The sequence below is a fragment of the Thamnophis sirtalis genome, unplaced genomic scaffold (genome assembly GCF_051295495.1).
Source record: "Thamnophis sirtalis isolate CommonGarterSnake01/CBP01778 unplaced genomic scaffold, rThaSir2_p1.2 scaffold_4, whole genome shotgun sequence".
Lineage (NCBI taxonomy): Eukaryota > Metazoa > Chordata > Lepidosauria > Squamata > Natricidae > Thamnophis > Thamnophis sirtalis.
This window is the reverse complement of record NW_028261384.1, coordinates 101777744-101784384: the sequence shown is the minus strand read 5'-3', so window position 1 is coordinate 101784384 and position 6641 is coordinate 101777744.

Below are 6641 nucleotides of genomic sequence, written 5' to 3'. Positions count from 1 at the left end.
ACTTTTTAAATTGGTGTTCTGGTGATTTTAAATTAATTTTTAATATGTTATTATAATTTGTAATTCTATTGTGTAAAGATTTGGACAATGTCTTTGACATTCTGCTTTTTAAATTGTGTTTAATTGGTTGTTATGCATATGATTGTGTTTAATTGGTTGTTATGCACTAGGGTGACTAGGCTATAAATAAACACTCTTCTTGCAATTATTGTTTTTCCTGTTGTTGACATTTACAAATCATTGGGAAATATGTTTCTGTATTCTAAGATCAATGACTAATAAATCAAAATTCTTTATATTACCACCATGATAGATTTGGAAAGAGGATTTTAACAAGAGGCCATTGTATTTAAATTTAGTTAATGCAGACTTGGGTAAAATAGATATAAATTCTTTATCCAGGGTAAGGTAATTAAAGCCAATGAAATTTAAATTAGGCATATTTAAATCCTACTGATTTCACTGCAGAGACATACAGTGTAAGGTTTTAATTGTATGGTGTCAACTGCCATTTTGACTTTTTTCTACATACCATCACTATATAGAGGCTTCTACTGTTTCAGTGGCTCTGGCCTAAGTATAAATAGCAAAGTTGTGAAGGCAGAGAATTCATGATTTGTTGTTGTCAAGGAACCTCAAAATACCTTTGGCAAGAGTCAATCAGTCTATTAACTATAGCTTCTGGGAGAAGGAATGATGTCTGAATGATTTAAAAAGCATCTTTTCCAAACTGAAAGGAGGCGGAATCTTGGTCAGACTTCATATTAGACTTGCTATAAATATCTCTAGAAACTCCCTCTCCCCACATTCAGTAACAGCAGAATCTTCACAGACTTAGGATGGCTAGATGGGTTTATTTACTGTAGACAAAAATAAACGTAGCAAGGCTGATAACTGCACAAATACGAGAATATACGCACAATACATATTTGGTTTAATTCTTGTTTATCCACAAGGTGTATATGCAGACTTCATACATATATATACACACACTTCAGTGCACAAGTATATCAAGCAGAATTTGCACTGTAATCTCTCTAAATGTGTATCTTTGTTCTGTCATTATGCTAGCTTGGGATGCCTATAGCTCCCAGATTTAAATCTTGGGGTTTATATGTTCCACATTTATACTGTATATCTTGACTGATAATCATTGGTTCTGGCTTTGTAGTTTCAGGTTCAGCCCTCTTACTTACTGTCCTGCTCAGATGATTTCTCTTTCATGTTAGCAGATCCAATCATGTTTGAAATTGAAAAGTTTGAATTGACTACACTGAAGGTATCAGTAGTTCTTAAATTATCACTGGTCATTTAATTACTATTCAAAGTTACAATATTTTTAAAAAATCTATTTACAACATGTTCTTGTAATTACAACTGGAACACAAAGAAAGACCTATGATCATGTGATAGCATTTTGAATGCTTGGCTACTGGCTCACATTTACAGCATCCCATAGTCACATGACAGTGATTTGCAATGTTTTTGTCTGCTTCTTTTATTTTTGTTGGCTTCAGGAAGAAAATGCCAATTTGATAAATTGGATTTGCTTAACAACTATTTGCTTTACTTAAAGATTGTAGTGACTCATTTTATACCTACCTTTTATATCTAAAAATGGTTGTAAAATTGAGTCCGTGGTACCTCAACTTATGAGCACAATGAATCACAACAAAAGTTTTGGGGACCATTGTGGTTGTGAGTCGAGGATTATCTGTAACATCAATGAAGATTTCCTTTGAAGAAACTCTGTATGTTTACTTCCTGGGAACATACTGTATGGTATTCACACATGGGAGGGATGAAGACTTAGGTTAGTCTAGGTTGCATAGAATAATAATGCTTGAGTTAAATCTGGGTTCTTGTTACAGTTTTGACATGATCCACTGAATGGAAGTGTCCTTTTCATTGACAGGAAATGTTGCATGTGACACAGTTATAATTAGTAATTTAAGCTATGTCTTTTTTATTTTATTAAAAAAAATATGTGAAGCCTTGACTGATCAAAGCTATGATGGCAACAGAAATCAATATCTAAGGATCCACAGGATCTGACTATGACCACATCATATGGGAGGTTGGACTATAAAAGGAATAAGTAGTAAATTAACTCCATAAATGAAATTAACAGAAATTAACTCTATAAATGAAAGAAGGATATGCTCTGTGTTTGTGAATCTGAGACAAAGTAGAAGATACAGTTGTTCTGAATGATCTGGTGGAATGGACGCAGGAAAGCAAACGTGTAGATTTAATCATAAAACATAGAATATAACAGGATTGGAAGGGGACCTTAGAGGTTTTCTAGTCCAACCTCCTGCTCAAATAGGAGGCCACACACCATTTCAGATAAATGGCTGTTCAATCTCTTCTTAAAATCTTCTAGTCATAGAGCCCCCAAATTTTGGGAGACAAACCATTCTACTGATTAATTATTCTCACTGTTTTGAAATTTCTCCTTAATTCTAGAAAGAGTTAAAATATATGCTATAAAGCAGTGCATCGACATTGACTAAATGTAGTTTTTCTTTGGGTAACAATACTCAAGTCCTTTCCTCAATTAAACAGGAACATTTAAATTAGATCTTTCTGAAAAAGTTTTTTGACTAATGTAGGAAAACACTTTTGGAAGCACTTTTATAAAGTACTAATTGTGTAATCTATTTGCATATGAAAGTAAGAAACCACAATATGATGATAGTTGCAAATTCAGTGAATAATGTAGAAGTATGAATGAGAGTGACTATTTGATGACAAAAAGGAGACAAAATTATGCTGAAATAAAGGAGACAGTAAATCACAACAGTGGAATGGAAACAAATAGTTTATATCTTAGTGTCCAAGAAAAAATGGATGAAAGTATGCTAGAAAATTGTGAAATTTTGGCAATAGGTATTGGAACTGGAAAAGTTTAGAAATATTAAGATGGGTTGTTTATGATGTGGCCATGTGATTTATTTAACATACATGTTAACTTTTTATGTATTTGACAAAAAAAAAAGCAAGAGTGAATGCAAAGGCTACAAAGAAATTAGACTGTTAACTGTATCTGGAAAGGTTTTTGAAAAACTTCTTATTCAAAGGGTGAACAATGAGCACATTTTGGGAAGTGTAATAGGGTTTTGTGCCAGGCAGGGATATATAGGCCAGCTTTTGACTCTTCTGCAAAAATACTTGAAAGTAAGAAAAAAATGTGTTTGTTTATATAAAATGTATATGTTTTAATTATAAAATATTTTGCACAAAGGGTTGGTCAGAGGTGAGTTCCAACCAGTTCGGACTGGTTTGGCAGAGTAGGTAGTAACTCGGCCTCTCGGTGGTACTGTAATGCTGCCATCTTATTTTTTGCGCAGAAACATTTTTTAGCACTGCACATGTGCGTAGCTCACATCAAGCATGTACACGAAGCGTGCGCAAGTGCGCAGCACATCCCTGAGCGAACCGGCAGTAGCAGCAGCTGAAACCCACCTCTGGAGTTGATGATTAGTTGCTGAATATAGCAACAGTAGGATATGGCAGGAGTAACACATGTGAAAATGAATGGAATGCTTAGCACCTTTTTCGAGAGTGAGCAGTTATACCAAGAGTGATGTCCTGTTGGTTGTCTATGGATAAAAAGAAGCTTATAATGACATTAGAAGTGTGTTATCATGTTTTCTCAAAAATAAGACAGGGTCTTTTTTTTTACAACCCCGAAATAAGTACTTATTTATTTATTTATTTGACTTATATACCACTTCATAGGGCTTTCAGCCCTCTCTAAGCGGTTTACAATTTTTTTAACAAATTGAGTCAGCAACTTGCCCCCACAGTCCGGGTCCTCATTTCACCCACCTCGGAAGGATGGAAGGCTGAGTCGACCTTGAGCCGATGAGATTTGAACCGCTGAGCTGCAGATCACAGTCAGCTAAAGTGGCCTGCAGTACTGCACCCTAACCACTGTGCCACCTCGGCTCTTTTTTTAGTCTTTTAGTCTTATTTTCGGGGAAGTCTTATTATTTTTGAGGTGCAGGAGGCGGTGAGTGTGGTCACCTCATGGCTGCTGCTGTGTTGCAATATTTTGGGGGAGGGGCTTATTTGAGTACATGCGCCAAAAGCCCAATTTCGCTTATTTTATATATAGAGATTTTATTTTCAGGGAAACAGGGTAGTTGGGGACATGAATGCACATGTATACAGTTGATACCTGTCCTTTTGTTGGTTAAGAACCCATATAATCTGTGGTCAATGTTGGATAGATTTTATGATGACACAAAGGATGTGGAAAGATACTATAAAAAGTGATGGTGCATAGCATTAATCTCCTCCTCCTCTTCCGCCTCCCCCTCTTCCTGCTTTTAACTTCTCAGGCTTACTATATTTTTCCCCTTTTCTGTGCTTTGCATGAGACAGCTGTCTTGAAAGAGAATATTAGCATTAGTATTCTGCTAAGTTTCCAGTTTCAACAATGATAGCAAACTGTCACTTTTCTCTAGCAAAACCATATCTTAACCATAGTCTTCATTTTGTTGCAAAACAAAATAGAGGTACTAAATTATGCCTTCTGGTAATGTTGTTATGTACATCATCATAATAAATTAAGCACTTTGTACTCAACATCCATTTTAATTAGCATCTGTGAGATTCGAGAAAAGTGTTGATGTCTCTGGACAAGTTTCTAGGATTCAGATCTCCATTTAGAAGGAAAAGCTATGGCTGTCTTAAAACAGCAATGGAGATTTACTGCATTTTGTTGGAAACAATAAACACTCCCAACTAAAAATAGGTTCCATCCACTCATAAAAGTAGTAAGTCTAGTATCAAAAGCTGCTGAGTGTGCAGCTGCTGAGTGTGCAGGAGAACTGCTTTCTCTCTAACAAATAAGAAATCATGTTTCATGAAATCTATATTATTGAATTAGCCATTGAATTTCACTGCTGAGATAAACTGAGACCATGGCTTTGCCCAGGTTCTAACAACATAGATTTATGATGTGCTGTTGTCTCCTGTCATTAAGTGTCTATGTAAAGATTTAATTTCAGAAAAAATGTTAGATACTTTGCATATTACTGGTATATTGCTGATAAAATAGAAGTACCATGGTTGGGTCAAAACATGGGGAATGCATTGTGCGTTTTGATACCTACTTAGCTCTCTTCACATTAAGCCATTAAGTACCTTTAGAAGACTAATGCTGGAGAGAGGCTATGGCACAAATTTAACCTGAATTTGACCTTCATCCAACTAGGACACATGAATAGCTTTCTCTAACTTCCTCTTCCCCCCCCCATACACACACACTCTTTATACACACAAGTATACACAATGACTGGAAGTACTCCCTCCTAAACTTAATTATTTTGTGACATTGTATGATAATTGAATTGGTAATATAAATGCAATATAGCAATAGCAATAGCAGTTAGACTTATATACCGCTTCATGGGCTTTCAGCCCTCTCTAAGCGGTTTACAGAGTCAGCATATCGCCCCCAACAACAATCTGGGTCCTCATTTTACCCACCTCGGAAGGATGGAAGGCTGAGTCAACCTTGAGCCGGTGAGATTAGAACCGCTGAACTGCAGATAACAGTCAGTTGAAGTGGCCTGCAGTACTGCACCCCAACCACTGCGCCACTTTGGCTCTTTTTTCTGGCTGAAAGGTCATTTTCTAATTATTCAATGTAATCCAAGAGTAAATCCTGGCAATAGATTTGGGGTACATAAACAATCTCTATCATACCAGATAGTAGCACCTAGCTGACCTTGGTTAATCTAAGTAGGGTCAGATTGGCTAACTATTTGAATCGAAGATCATTATTAAATTGTATAGCTATAGATTAAATCAGTGTTTTTCAACCACTGTGCCGCGGCACACTAGTGTGCCGTGACATAGTGTAAGGTGTGCCGTGGGAAAAACACTTTATATATAGTCAATATAGGCACAGAGTTAAATTTTTTTAACATTTTCTAATGGTGGTGTGCCTCGTGATTTTTTTCATGAAAAAAGTGTGCCTTTGCACAAAAAAGGTTGAAAAACACTGGATTAAATTGGAAAGCCATAAACCATTGCCAAAGAAGGCAGGAATAAATAATTATGTATTGCTACCAAGAAACCCACAAGGAAGCATCCACTCAAGCTTATAAGAATTGAACTCAAGTTGATGGATGCTTCATCCTCAGACTGTACATTCCAGAGGAAACAGGATAAATGTCTAAAAAAAGATGTATAAACTCATTAGTCAATCCCATTCAATGGCCATGAAACCTCTCAGGAAATCAAACTTGCAATCAAGTTTTTCATTATTTAGATCAGTGGTTCTCAACCTTCCCAATGCCAGAACCCTTTAATACAGTTCATGTTGTGGTGACCCCCAACCATAAAATTGATGTCTCGGTTGCTAAGACCATCGAAAATATGTGTTTTCCTATGGTCTTAGGCGACCCCTGTGAAAGGGTCGTTCGACCCCCAAAGGGGTCCTGACCCACAGGTTGAGAACCACTGATTTAGATCATCATTATCGTTCTGCTGAGTACTGATCAACTTCCCCAAATATGCCATCTGTCTGAGCTTACTTTGGACTTTGAGGTTAATTCTGAACACCTGACCTGTTCCAATATGCTGAGCCTATTACCAGATTAAGGACAGAATACAATCAGTAC